At 43.5% G+C, this 14,606-nt stretch overlaps 1 protein-coding gene across 5 annotated transcripts in view; it reads left to right on the top strand.

The window, feature by feature from the left end:
* LOC144953006 (uncharacterized) overlaps positions 1-14,606 on the top strand; it is a 56,367-nt gene that overhangs the window by 26,935 nt on the left and 14,826 nt on the right. For 3 of the 5 annotated variants that reach the window (XR_013640731.1, XR_013640730.1, XR_013640729.1), the window contains exons 1-4: positions 3,475-3,605; positions 4,041-4,125; positions 6,139-7,526; positions 7,719-13,988. The gene's annotated coding sequence lies outside the window, so the exon portion shown is untranslated. Of the gene's footprint in view, positions 3,606-4,040; positions 4,126-4,589; positions 4,809-6,138; positions 7,527-7,718; positions 13,989-14,606 lie in introns of those variants that run through there. The other 2 variants (XR_013640732.1, XM_078883506.1) reach the window with 2 other exon arrangements.

The raw sequence follows: 14,606 nt of genomic DNA, 5'->3' as shown, positions 1-14,606 counted from the left end.
TCGAGATTATTCTCCATAAACAGCTGGAATAGGTCCACAGCACCACGGCAGGCTCTGAACTCTTCCTTGCTGTAGATGAGACTGAGCTCCGTCTTCAGCTTGCTTCCACTGAGCATCGGGTACGCTTTCATGGTGCTGCTCAATGCATCTTCAGGAAAGGTATCCTTGTACTCGTCAAACCTGTCCCCCTGCAACAAGGTGGCACAGACAAGGTGGTCTGTGAAGGAGAAACGCTCCCTAGTGTGTCCCAGGATTGTGTCACAGACCTATAGAGATAATTAATTAGACCACTAATTGTCACAGTTGCAATTACTTTCAAAAGAAAAATAGAGCCATTTGAGTTTTTGTCCCATACAAGACTAGTTTTTGGTGGCTTCAAATTTCATTTGATCATTTATTTTTATGTTGCCAATTTATTATTTTTGGGATGCTATTGTATATTAAAATTAAGATTTTTGTTAGGATTTATACCAAACTAAAAATGTGTTCTTGAGTCTGTAGAATATGATATGTAGGCAGGACATCTCTGCAGCACAACAATAATGTAAAATGGTATTTTGACTGATTTCTATAACAAACTCACCTCTGCTGCAATCCTTTCACGGTCTTCCGAACTGAGCGCCCGGCGCCTCTTTGTTGGACGAGAACCACTGCTTTGCTCACCAATGGAGTGGAGAGAGTTTCTGCAAAGGACAAAGATAATTTATTATAATTTTGGCAAAGGATAAAGAGAGTTAAAAATGAAAGAGAAAGCAAATAATGATCATATTACAGGAATAAAGTTACCTGATCTTTTGTATTTCTTGTTGGAACTGTTGGATGCTCACTTTGATATGGACTGAATCAATGTTCTTTTTCTGGAGCTTGGCATAGAGGAAGTCTACATGTGGCATGATGTGGTGATAAAGTTCCATAAAGAACTTAAAATCCTCATCCTCCAGTAGCATGGCCAGGGCTCCTGCTTCTCTGACAGTATTTGGGTCGAAGTCACCTGAGTCTTGTATGCTCTCAAAACAGTGAATGAGATCCTCTCTGTGCTCAAAAACAGTATTAATGGCACGGCTATGAAACTTCCATCTGATGTTGCTGGATCTTGGCAGTCTATGGGCAACCACTTTATCCAGAAAACATGTCCGCTTGGGTGACTTAGAAAAAAAGCTGGCAAATCCACCAATGTTAGAAAAAAATATTCTCGTCTTGGATATGTGAGACGTGGCCTGTTGCATTATCAGGTTGAGCTGATGTGCGTAGCAGTGGATGTAGTGGGCATTTGGGTACACATCTTGTATTTTTCTCTGAACACCTGCAGTGGCACCCCTCATCACGCTGGCCCCATCATATGCCTGGCAGATGAGCTTACTTTTCTGATCCTTAGGAAGGATAGAAGCAAGACGCTCTTTTAGTGCAGTAGCAATGGACTCAGCTGTAGCTGACTGCAGAGGGATGAACTCAAAAAATATTTCCTGCACGTTATTTTTGTCGTCGATGTAGCGCAGCACAAGCACAAGTTGGAACTGTGTGGCAATATCTGTTGTTTCATCTGCCTGGATTGATAAAAAACTACTTGTCTGGACTTCTTTGATTATTTCTTCTCTTGTAACAGACAACATACAGTCCAGTAGCTCCTTCTGTATAGTTTTCGACGTTCCCTTAAATACAGTAGCACTGTCAAGGTGCTCTTTCAATGCTCCATCAAGAGAGGCAACAAAATCCACCAACCCGCGAAATATACCGGGGTTATCTGAGCTCTCACTCTCATCATGGCCACGTAACGCCAACTCAAATGCTCCACAAAATTTCACACAGTCTATTATCCTGGACAGTATGTGTCGATTTTTTGTCACCTCTTCGTTGTGCCTTCTAATGCCAATCCTGTAGCCTTCATCTAGTTGTTCAGCAATGCTAACTCTGCCCAAAAACGTTAGTTTCATGCTATTATCAATATGGCTGCGGCTACTTTCATGACGTTTGCATTTGTCAGAGAGATGTTTGAGGTCTCTTACCCCCGTCGTTGTCCACAAAACTTCAGTGCTGACACTTTGAAATAAAAGACAGGGAAAACAAAAAAAAGAATTGCTAACATCACATCCAGCCAGCCACCTCCGTTTCTCATAACAAGCGCGGGTGAAGCTTCGTGTGTAGCTTCGTCCTCTGTCACTGGCCTGCTGCTGGATTTGTAAATCGGGTTGGTCCGGTCCGAGATCCTTTATCTTTTTTATTTCTTCCAGCGAAAGCCTTGTGAAAGGGTTTTTTTGTAAATAAATTACAGAATTTGGATGAACTGCTGCCATTGTTTACACAAAAAATTTGATCAGCCTAGCAAGTGTCGAAGTGGTGTCGCCTGCGCACTCGCAGTAGTGGCCCAGAGCGTAAAGTTGAATGACAGGTGACGAGAACCAATCAGATTGGATAAAATAACATGTATCCAATTCTGATTGGCCAGGGACGCAACGACTTGCGCCCTGAGGAGAATCTTTAAGAAACCAATTAGAGACCAGCTTCAGGTCACATGCTGTCCGAAAATTTAAAGTCTCACATAGACATCCATTTGTCCGGCGTCCCGCATGAAACACATTGAAAAACATAGAAAATAGTTGACCGATTAAAGCCAGTTTTTATTAAATGCTGATGCTTTTCTTACTACCAGCCGGCACATCGTATGAAAAAAATATTTTATTTATGTATTTTTATATAATTTTTGTATATGTATATTTCTTGAATCTTGATGGGGGCGGCGCCCCAGCGCCCTCTATTGACAAGCCGCCACTGGTGTTCTTTCTCCCTCTCTCCTAATGTTCAAGCTTGCGTACTTTACCAGGCGTGCTTCGTATTCATTGACATGTTAATTTTTTCTCTAACTCCTCCAACTCTCTCTGCCTCCGCCCCGCTCTGTCTATTTAAGGCCTCGCTACCGAGACAATCTCCCTCTCTGTGCCTGTGTTACTCTCTCTCTATGTATCTTGGTGATATCTGTCTGCTTATATGTCTGTCTATAGTTTTCTGGTTAAATTTTTTGTTGCTATTTCATTTATACCTAATGATGATTGCTTGTGTTGCAATCGAAACGTCGTATGTTATTATTTAATTTATTATGTTATCTTTATACGTGACTTTACCGAAAGAACCAACGAGAATGTTCACTATGTTTTTGTTGAGCTCACGCACCCAATGGGTCTCTGTTCAAGAGAGGGAGCCATAGAAATGGAATCTAAATAAACTTGAACTCTAACCCTGATCTCGCTCTCTGACGTCACCACTCATTAACTGCGTGAGACGCGAGGGGGAGGTGTCCCCCACTAGTGACGTCATGTCACCGAGGTATATACCCCCCCAAATCCCCCTCCACCGGGATTTTGAGCGTGACGTCACGTCTGCCGATTTCCGTTCCAGTAAAGTGCTTATTTGGGACGGGGTCAGCTACCAAGCACCATCACCTGACATGGGCCCCTCTCATTAACATAATATATTCAGTTACCCTGCTGCTCGTTGGGGGAGGGGATTGTGTGAACCCCGCAAATGACGTCATGTCACCTCATGCTGCCGCATGACGTCATGAGCTACCAGTTTGCTGCTGCTGCGCGCACGCTCGCTCACTGAGATCCGAGGTGAAAAGTTTACATCGTGGTGGTGGTTGTTGTGGTGGTTGTTGTTGTTGTTGTGAACCCAGGTAGAGCCTCGCTCCTACTCCCTCGTAGGGATATCAATTGAGTAGCAGCGAGTACGGAATCGATGTCCAGATTGAAACATTACAACGCGGGGCCTAGCCATACGGGGACTTGCCTCCTGTCCTCGCCTGATTATATTTGCATTAATTCTCTGCTTAAGTTTAATTTGTCTTCACCTGGCTCACTACTTTGAAACTTTGTTTTACTTGAAATATTTCTACGTTTTTTTTTTATTTTACCAGGCATAACCCACTTGAGCTACACCGCTCGTTTTCAGAAGCCACCTGCCCACAACAAGGTGGGCTTATCAACTTGTGGAAATGTTTATCGGTCAAATACTCTAAACGCGTGGTGATGTTGACTCTTAATGTGCAGGGAAAACCGCAGGATCCGGAGGAGAATCCACGCGACCACGGAGAGAGAGGGACACGCAAACTCCAAATATACAGCCATAATACAGGTTTGTTTGGGATTGATCGCGTAAATAAATCAATGTGCCGTTAACCCCGCCACCACCCGACAGCCAATTAGTAAGGGGTTTGTCACGTAAACAGAACGTGGCCAATGCGTCACAAGTACAGCACTAGTGTGTAGCAGAGGTGTGGACTCGAGTCATGTGACTTGGACTCGAGTCATGAATTTGATGACTTCAGACTCGACTCGACAAAATGTACAAAGACTTGCAACTCGACTTGGACTTTAACATCAATGACTCGTGACTTCACTTGGACTTGCGCCTTTTGACTCGAGAAGACTTGCTACTTCCCATGAAAACTGGGGGAAAAAATGTTCACACGGCCGCGCCGCTCTCAGTTTATCTGCATCTGTGAAAAAAATGTGCACCACCTGTATGCATGCAGAGAGCTCGCGCACTGCCTGCACGACATCCAATCACTGTAGTCCCACGTTGTTTTGATTGGACAGCATCTAAGCAGGCACATTGCAAGACAACCAATGAAGCGCAACAAGCAACAACGCGCCAGTTGGCAAAATGATACCGAAGATAGTTTCGTTTGGCTATAAAAATTACGATGTAGTCGACAAAAAACGAGTTGCAATTTGCAAAACATGCGGGTCGAAAATTACAGACGGTGCTGCCACAACGTCTAACTTTGTTCGACACCTGAAGTTGCACAAAGAAAGGTAAGTTTTGAACGAATGCTAAGCACCTTATCGGATGTACCGTAACTTACTAGCTGCTGCATATTTACTGTATCAACGAGACAGTAAACGCACGTCTCCCTTGCTGGTTAATGCTTACAAAAATAGGGATTTTTGAACCCCGATTATATGAGGTACATGAGTGTAGCACACTCAGATGGAAAACCTCTTCAACATCATGTCAATGTCCGTTTTAAAGTATAATTTCTACCTTGCTGCTAGACGGATAAACACAAATGTATATCTCAGTCTCTCCAATACACATGAGACAAAAACAGGCCTTCCAGTTTTACTCTTTCAATCGTTCAGTTTCAGAGTGGCTGGTGTGCTGCCTCATTGAGGTCGTTTATGTAATTTTGGTTAATCACAACTAAGCTGAACTGTCGCTGAAGACATAAACTATCACAATTAAACAATGAATGAGACAGCAGTAGACCTGCAATTGCTGTGTGATGCAGCAAGGCACCATGGAATCTGGTGTGCAGGAGAGAGTGAACTATAAAGCAGGGGTTCCCAAACTTTACCATGACAAGGCCCCCCATATACCAGTAGATTCCAGCCAAGGCCCCCCTGACATGGGCCGTGCCACACTCTTTTTTCTGTGCACCTCCTTTCACAACTCGATGGAGTTGGTGCATCCCTAAACCCATCCAAGTACAACAGGAAACATAGTAAGACATATACACTGTAAAGAGGAAAATGACACAGTCACAGAAGATCCACCATTAGCCTTCCCTTTTCATATCATGCCCAAACAGCAGGCAGCGCATGGACATAGCGTGCTACCGTGGTCTAGGTCTGTGAGGCAGCGCACCACTGGGATATATACAGTATATAATAAAATAATAACGATTATAGTAGTAATGTTCAGAGATGCAATAGATTATTATAGTGCAGTTCTTAACTAATGGAGATATTGTTTAGCTTATTTTTGGTTTAATTTGGTTTATTTTACTTATTTAATTTATTCAATTATTTTGTTTTGCTATACTTTTCATGCCAACTTGCCATGGCCCCCCTAGCACCCCCTCGCGGCACCCAGGGGTCCCCGTCCCCACTTTGAAAACCACTGCTATAAAGCATATGACTTCAGTTTCTTGAGGAAAGGGCTTTCTTATGACTTTTGAAGCAGTGAAAATATTCTTAATATTGCATACACTGAAACTGAAATGTATTATCGTATACCGTAGTGTACAATAGACAATGAATATTAACACAACAACATTGATATGAGTAAAGAGTAGTTTCAAATACAACATGTGTGGCTATAAGGGATTTTCTGACATCTGTTTCATATTCTTTTCTGTTACAGGTATGAAGAATACCAGATGAACAAAAGCATCGTAGATGAACCACAACAGCCTTCAATCTCACAATTCCTGGACACTCGTGTAGGGCGTTACAGCATGAGCCACCCACAGCAGAAGGCCATCTGCAATGCGATACTGTCTGACTTGATTATTGATTGCAATTTTCCTCTATCTATTGTGGAAAATAAGAGCTTTCGTCACTTTCTGGCTGTGCTGGACAGCAAGTATACCCCAGTCTGTCGCCGAACGCTGACCACAAAAACAGAGAGCCTTGCTGAGGAGAGACGTTCAAAGTTAAAAACTCAATTGAGCAACACTGACCATGTTTCAGTCACTGTGGACATTTGGTCTGATCGAAAGATGAGGGGATTCCTTGGTGTCACTGTGCACTGGATGGAGAGAGATGCAGAGAGGGTACAGCTAAAGACAAATCTCTTGGCCTGCAACCGCTTCAAAGGCTCTCACACAGCGGAGCGCATCTGTGACCAATTTGAGGCAATATGTGATGAATACAACATCAAAGCTAAATTGGACTATATCATTAGTGACAATGCTGCTAACATGCGCAAGGCATTTACGGTCTGCTTCCCCAGCGAACAGGAGGAAGATGATGATGCTGGAGATAATCTTGATGATCCTGAGCTATGGCATGACTTAACCCTAGAAGACCAGCAAACCGTCGATGCTGCTATGGCAAAGAAACAGCGCCTGCAGTGTTTTGCACACACATTGCAGCTGGTGGTGGGAGACGGTTTGAAAGAAACAAAAGCGGCATGTCCTTCTCTCTCCAAGTTATCAAAACTTAGCTCCCTGCTCCACACAAGCACAACGTTTAAAGACATATTCGATGGTGAATTTGGGGAGCACAGAGGCATCCCTGCTGCAGTGAGCACGAGGTGGAATTCTACACTGCGGCAGGTGAAAGCAGTCCTTCATTGTGATCAGCAAAAGCTCTGCGCAGTTCTTGAGAAGGCCGGGCATAAAGAACTGTCATTCACACTACGAGAGTGGAATCTGCTGAAGGAGTTGGTGGACATCTTGAAACCGTTCGGAGAAGCAACTGATTTGACACAGGGGGAGAAAGTCATTACAATCAGTGCAGTTGTTCCATCCGTCTTGTCCCTCAATCACCATCTTGAGAAGCTGAAGCCTCAAGTTCGTTTCCTGAGCGGCCTGGTCGGAGGTCTGCAGGCATCCCTGGAAAAAAGATTTCTTGGGATCTTCATTAATGTGAAAATGGCCCAGTCTCAATAAGGGATCACTGCCCCCTTTTCAGACACAGTCTACCTGAAAGCAGCTGCCTTGGATCCAGCCTTTTGTCTGCTGTGGATTGAGCCCCATGTGCTGGTCAACCGTGACATCAAGGCAGAGGTGGCACAACGAGTTAAAGGTAAATCTTATTGACTTGCAATGCAACTTAAATGCAACGTAAAATAATTTGATCTTAATCTGATCTAGGATCTAATGTGATATTAATCTGACTTTAACAATAATAACAATTTTCAGTCTTGCACAGTATCATCAACATCAGTAATGGTAATAAGAGCTCTTTTGTTTCTGCTGTTGTGACACGTTTTTTTAGAATTGATCCTGAAAGATGCTGCAGAGACGGAGCAACCTGTGCCTGTGCCGGTGCCTGCTGAAGAAGAACTAGAGGACATGGAAGGAGAAGGGCTGTTTGCTGCATACCATAAGAGGCAGAAAAGGGATGTTGGGACCCCACCAGCAGTACAGCTAAGTCACTACATTGACATGGCAGAAGGACAGAATGCCCTTTTGTTCTGGGCACTGAACAGTAAGACTCTTCCTTCACTCTTTCAAGTAGCCATCCGAGTCTTGGCAGTGCCTGCTTCTAGTGCTCCAGTGGAGCGAGTTTTCAGCCATGGTGGCATCATTCTGCGTCCCCATCGTGCACAAATGACTGACAGACTTTTGGCCAATTTGATCTTTTGCAAATGCAATGCAGTGTAGGGGCCTCCCTCCACCTGTCCACAGCACGCATGCGCACACACACTCACTCTCTGCTCATCACCTGTCCACACAGCTCTCTCTCTCTCATACACACCAGTCTCTATGGAGGCATTCCAATTATATTATCAGGTTGGTCCAGTTTTTCAGAAGTGATAATTTTGAGGAGTGAGGATTTTATTGATGACATGTTTAAAAAAGTTTAGGCTAAAAGAACCCATGTCTATTTGAAAGTTAAACTGTTTTGCAATATGAGGTCAATGCAATACAGGACTGAAGCTGCTGTGCATTGTTATAGTGCAATATGCTGTTGAAATAAGAGCATTTTTTGTGAAAATGAAATTTTCTGTTTTTTACTGTGTTTGATTAATGTCATTGTATAAAAAGAGGTTTAAATAAATACAAATCTTACAGACATACATGATTTGTATAAATTTTATTTCTGTGGTAAGAGGACTTGAAATGACTCGAAACAAAAATGGTAGGACTTTGGACTCGACTTGAGACTTGCAGGCTTCGACTTCTGACTCGACTTGGGACTTGCCTCATCTTTGACTCGACTTGACTCGGGACTCGAGAGCAAAGACTTGAGACTTACTTGTGACTTGCATAACAATGACTTTGTCCCACCTCTGGTGTGTAGTGTAGTGTATAGTAGTGTACAGTGTATAGTATAGTGTAGTGTACTAGTACAGCATATCGGTGTGTTGAAGAGCCAAGCCACAACATTTACAATCTGAGTACAACGTTTTGACACTAATTCCAACCAGCTTCATCAGACGACAGCCACATGTTGTGGCTTGGCTCTGTGGAAATAGAAATCGGCTCGCTGGGTTCATAGCGCAGCACGCTAACCGTTGCACTACCGCTCCCCACTCACTCACAAACTTCATCGGAAGTATAGTATTTATCTAGCAGTAACTAAGTTACCCGGCTTAGCTCAGGTCTCATTAATCAAACACTAAGAGTATTGTCTCTGCTTTTTTTTATGTAATTAAGGTGTATCGTACCATATCGAGACTTGGGGATTGGGTTGTTCTTTGTTTTTTATGTCTCTGCCTCTGCTCACATTCATTGACGATTTTTATGATTTTGGGCAAGCCCGTCTAAAGCTGCGTGACCAGGAGTTGGAGCCATTTGCTGTTCAACTTGGCTTGTGACAGAAATTAACTCTGGCCCCATGCATTACATGACATAGCATCTTCATGAATTATGTAGTTTGAGAAGCTCACAATAGCCATATAAATAAATTGCATTCGTTATAGTTAAAATTATACGCACATCGATGCCTGGTTATAGTTAAGGGATCGTTCTCTGGTCAACCATGTTATATCTGCTGATGATCTGGAAATGGCTACTCAAGGAGATGGGGTTAGATAATCTTGTTCTGTGCCTGGATAATTCCATCATGAAAGGTGGCCTTGCGTATGTTCCACCAAAATAAATCACCTGCCTGGGAATTTCATGTCATACAACACTGTACCTGCTCAACTCTCCATGAGTAATCAGGCAGTTCTACAAGTGGTGGAGGAGCTTCCATGCCTGGTTAATGTGTTCACGACCAGCTCTGGTTTGGCAGCCAAAGTCTCACTTTAAATTTGTCTAACAGCATTCTTTCATTATACTGTGTAACACTGTGTGAAAGCTGCCTGGACTTTTGCTCCATACAAAGCTGTGGGTGTCCATCGCCAAGGACTAGTCTGTCTGAGACCATCCCCTCTCCCTGTCATATTGGCATCGCACCCGCCTCTCACCCTTCGTCCTGTGAATGGTGGGCGCACAGGACGGTGCCACGCAGCCATTCCAGGTTAAGCCCAAATGGGTTTCGTGGGTCACCTAGCCACCAGGCATCGTTCCATGAGTGATATCAATATATAATATCTGTAAGGAGTCCCCCCAATAGACTGTCCCAGGAACTCTACCAGGCACGTCTCACTGGGGGACATCCCAGGGGCCTGGCCCAGGACATTCTGGTGGGAATGTCGCTTGGCTGGCTTTGGGAACGCCTGGGAATTCCCCAGGAAGAGCTAGAGTCTGTCACCAGGGAAAGGGAGGTCTGGACTGCCCTACTGCATGTGCTGCCACCACAAACCTCACCAAGACAAGAGGATTTTTTAATAAATGAACGAATAGAGCTGTAATTCTTCTTGGCCACAGATATTACTCCTTTTTCTGTGGATGCAAAATATGAACTTATTTTAAGGCCTGTCTGTTCTGGCTTTTAATTAAGGCTGGCCTGGCGATGATCCCCTCTATTGAACCAAACAAGATTGTATTAAAACCTTACAGAGCCCTAAAATATCAGTACTGAATATAATCTGAGACTTTGGCAGGCGAGGCTGCATTGGTTGGGTCATGAATTCCGCATAAACAGACAATGCTCAAGCATCTTCTGTTAGCTCAGATGTTACGAGCTAAACGGGCATGGCATTGGCTAGAGAAGAGATTGGAGGATGTGGAGTTGATCAGACCTGCTGTCAAGATCGGTATCTAGAAAAGGCCCGTGACGTATGCTGCAGCACAGTTGGAGGTATTTGCTCTGCAACAACAATGAGGTTGGAGTAGCAATACTCGCATGAATGGGTGGAACGCTGGGTGCCTGAAATGTAGCAAGACAGCAGGAAGCACAGCTGGTGCATCTGTTAATCATCTCAGTCAGTCATCCCTTGACACCTGGATCATTCCCATGACCTGCTGACAAGTGATCCACACTTACATGGCATTCATGTGAAATATATGTGTATGTAAGAGTGTATCTATGTGGGGAGCGGTGGTGCAGTTATTCCACTGTGTAACAAAAAAAAAATTGTTCCTGGGTAGTTTGTGTTATTTCCTAATTGCTTTTGCCTCTAAATTACAAAAAATGGCTATTATTCCCCACAAACTTTGCTTTTGTGACCAGGACAGTGATATTTAGAAATTTACCTCTTTTCAATGAGAAAACAAGTTAATTAGTTTTTTTAGTTCTTGTATAATTCTGGTCACAAAAGCAATGTTTGTGGGGAATGAGCCATTTTCTAGACTTTTAGGCATAAGCAATAAAAAAATAACACTTAGTACCCAGGAACAAAAATTGTGTTACATAGTGTTATCACAATTAAAGTTTGATTATCGCCAACAACAAACGTGATTTATTCGTGAAAACTTAACTTATTGTGGGGAAGCATTATTACGGAGCATATGAAGGTGGCCTGGCATGGTTCTGAACACACCACCACTTTTTTACCATGCCAGTGTGTGTTACAGTGTCAAGTTTGTATTTGCAGTAAAGTATATTAACTCGATTGAACACGGAGGTTAAATCAAAACAATAGTTTATTTTTGTTTTCCTTTGGAACTTTTTACGAGAATGGAAACAGGAAATTAACACTGAACATATGCAGCTGAAGTTAGATCTGTTCATCCCAGCATTCAAGGAAATCTGAGCCTGGCTTCACACCTTTAAGTTGTGATTGAACATTAATTCATGCATTTATGCATAATACAAATAGTATTATTTTCAACACTCTTTGCTGTGTTAGCTGAATTTTGCTTTTATAAATATTCCTTTTGTAGCCAGACAACCGAAATTGTGTGCTTGGAGTTTTTGGTTAACATTCATTTTGAAGATGCTAGGGCTTCCAGGCTGACCATTTGCCCTCTCATTGTGTGCCCGTGTGATGAATTTGGGAATCCTTTTCACTCTATCATGAATATATGAATGAGTATAGACGTGCAAGTCATGTGTGACTGTGTATATATGCATTCCTTTGTGCCTCGATACTGACGTAGATGGTCTGGATATTCTTTTTTTCTGTCTGCAGCTGACACTTCCTCTGACACTTCCTCTGCAAAATTGATTTGATGGAGCAAAGGCACTCAGCGCAGCTCGGTAGAAAAAGGCAACAATGCAACCAGTGTGCATACAGCACGGATCATGTTGGACATCTGACACAGCACCAGAGAACTCACACAGGAGAGAAACCCTTCAAGTGCAGTGTGTGTGGGAGGGCATTTTCAATTTCATCTACTCTTAAAAAACACTGTAGAACACACACAGGAGAGAACCCCTTCAAGTGCCCTGTGTGTGACAAGGCATTTACACGGTCATCAGGTCTTTATAGACACCAGAGAACACACACAGGAGAGAAACTCTTCACGTGCACTGTGTGCTGGAAGGCGTTTTCACAGTCATCCGGTCTTGTATCACACCAGAGAACACACACGGGAGAGAAACCCTTTAGTTGCACTCTGTGCGGGAAGGCGTATGCACAATTACAACATCTACAAAAACACCAGAGAACACACACGGGAGAGAAACCCTTCAGTTGCACTCTGTGTGGGAAGGTGTTTGTACAATCACAACATCTACAAAATCACCAGAGAACACACACGGGAGAGAAACCCTTCAGTTGCACTCTATGTGGGAAGGCGTTTTCACAATTACCACATCTACAAATACACCAGAGAACACACACAGGAGAGAAACCCTTCAGGTGCACTGTGTGTGACAAGGCATTTTCAAATCAATCAGTTCCAAGGAAGCACCAGAGAACACACACGAGAGAGAAACCCTTCAGTTGCACTCTGTGTGAGAAGGCGTTTGCACAGTCATCTGCTCTTGTATTACATCAGAGAACTCACACGGGAGAGAAATCCTTCAGGTGCACTGTGTGTGACAAGGAATTTTTATATCCATCAGTTCTAAGGAACCACCAGAGAACACACACGGGAGAGAAACCCTTCAGTTGCACTCTGTGTGAGAAGGCGTTTGCACAGTCATCAAGACTTAAACATCACCAGAGGACACACAAGCATCAGAAGATCCCCAAGAAATGGAGTCTGAAATCGGCTTGTGAAAGTCAAAGTGCTGCAATGAGCCCATCCCTCATGAAACCAGAAGTGAATCCCAGCTTGGACACTTTTAAAGGTATCAAGGTGAAATGTGAAGAAGTGATGGTGAAGAGCGAAGAAGTGAAGGTAAAATGTGAAGATGAAGATTCAACTCCAAAATCGTACCTTCACATCGATGGAGGCGACGTGAAGCAGGAGGAGAATTCTGACTGTGAGGCAGAGCGAGGCAACTCCCAGCAGTTTGTGGAAGTGGAGGTGTGGGTGGACTTCTTAGACAATACAAAGTCAAATGGAGACCCGGTAGATGTTTTAAGCTTGAGACAATGAAGCTCCAATAGATTCACCTTTGTCACAGGCCTTTAATGAAAAGAACGTGAAGTCGAACACTCAATTCCTGGGTTCAACCTGCAGAGTAAGAGCGGCGAGTATTTGTTGACCTGTGGGTTGGGTAGATGAATAATCGGGAGCAAGAGCCAATAAGCTCCCAAGTATTCCACTGTTATATTCATATTTGCATTGATATGGTGCTTGCTTGCTTCAGCAACTCGGTTGTTTCATATCTCATCACAGACACTCGAAGAGCACCCCCAAGTGGAATGACTCTGTGTGATAAGGTGACCCTGCTCTCGCGTGCATGTGGGCATGAGTCTGTCAGTAGGGGGTGATGATCGATGTGGAATCTCCATTATGTAATTTCTGGATAATGTTTGGAATTGGCCAAATATTGACCATGACACCAGCATGCAATGACCTCTGTGTTTTGAATGACAATAGTATGTTTTACATCCCCTGTTAAGCAGATGGTGCATGTTTTGCTTAATGTTACTGGAGTAGCCAGACATTCATGTCGGATTTGAACCTTGAACCTCTACAATAAATAGAGAATGTGCTACCACTTGGCTTCCCTCAATCTGAGTGTAGGCATGACAGCCTGAATGTTTCTAACTGGTGCAGATGTTCCATTTAGAGTGGTCCACGTTTCACATGCCTACAGAAGGGAGGGCATGACTGGCCGAGAAGAACCGAAGCTTCATGCGGAGCGACAGACCAGGTAGCTTCCACACAGCATAGCGCAGCCGATGAAATGATAATGCCGCCCGACTGATTCGGACCACTCTCACACAGTGTACACACGCAGTGTACCCACAAGATCTACACACACCATGTACACAGCGTACACACAGTTTACCCACACAGTATACAAACAGTCTGTGCATGCACAGTGTATACACACAGTAACAAAAACCGCCATTCGCCACTAAGTGGTGGTGACGTCACCACGGCGCTTGTCCCAGGCTATGTGCACGGGGTAGATCCAGGTGTCATGCGTCGACTGACTGAGATGACTGGCCAATGCACCACCTGTTCCCCGACTGCGCCAACAAACAGTGTACACACACAATGTTCACTATCTTGAATTTGGAGCTTTTGTGACTGCAGGAATTACCCGTTGGTTCTCTCGGTAAAGTCACGTATAAAGATAAAATAATAAATTAAATAATAACATACGTTTCGATTGCAACACAAGCAATCATCACCAAGTATACCTGATGCTTGTGTTGCAATCGAAACGTCGTATGTTATTATTTAATTTATTACTTTATCTTTATACGTGACTTTACCGAAATAACCAACGAGTAATTCCAGCAGTCACGAAAGCTCCAAATTC

This window comes from Lampetra fluviatilis, chromosome 71, assembly GCF_964198595.1.
Source record: "Lampetra fluviatilis chromosome 71, kcLamFluv1.1, whole genome shotgun sequence".
Taxonomy (NCBI): Eukaryota; Metazoa; Chordata; class Hyperoartia; order Petromyzontiformes; family Petromyzontidae; genus Lampetra; species Lampetra fluviatilis.
This window is presented reverse-complemented; position numbering and strand designations above follow the sequence as displayed.